The sequence below is a fragment of the Bison bison genome, unplaced genomic scaffold, assembly GCF_000754665.1.
Source record: "Bison bison bison isolate TAMUID 2011002044 unplaced genomic scaffold, Bison_UMD1.0 scf7180017864242, whole genome shotgun sequence".
NCBI classification, from domain to species: domain Eukaryota; kingdom Metazoa; phylum Chordata; class Mammalia; order Artiodactyla; family Bovidae; genus Bison; species Bison bison.
Window position 1 is genome coordinate 3,147,983 of NW_011494814.1, and position 401 is coordinate 3,148,383.

Consider the following 401-nt stretch of genomic DNA (forward strand, 5'->3'; position numbering starts at 1 on the left):
TCAGATGTTTATATCTTTCCTTTTCTCCTTTGCTTTTTGCTTCTCTTCTTTTCACAGCTATTTGTAAGGCCTCCCCAGACAGCCATTTTGCTTTTTTGCATTTCTTTTCCATGGGGATGGTCTTGATCCCTGTCTCCTGTACAATGTCACGATCATCATTCCATAGTTCCTCAGGCACTCTACTTATCAGATCTAGGCCCTTAAATCTATTTCTCACTTCCACTGTATAACCATAAGGGATTTGATTTAGGTCATACCTGAATGGTCTAGTGGTTTTCCCTACTTTCTTCAATTTCAGTCTGAATTTGGCAATAAGGAGTTCATGGTCTGAGCCACAGTCAGCTCCTGGTCTTATTTTTGCTGACTGTATAGAGCGTCTCCATCTTTGGCTGCAAAGAATA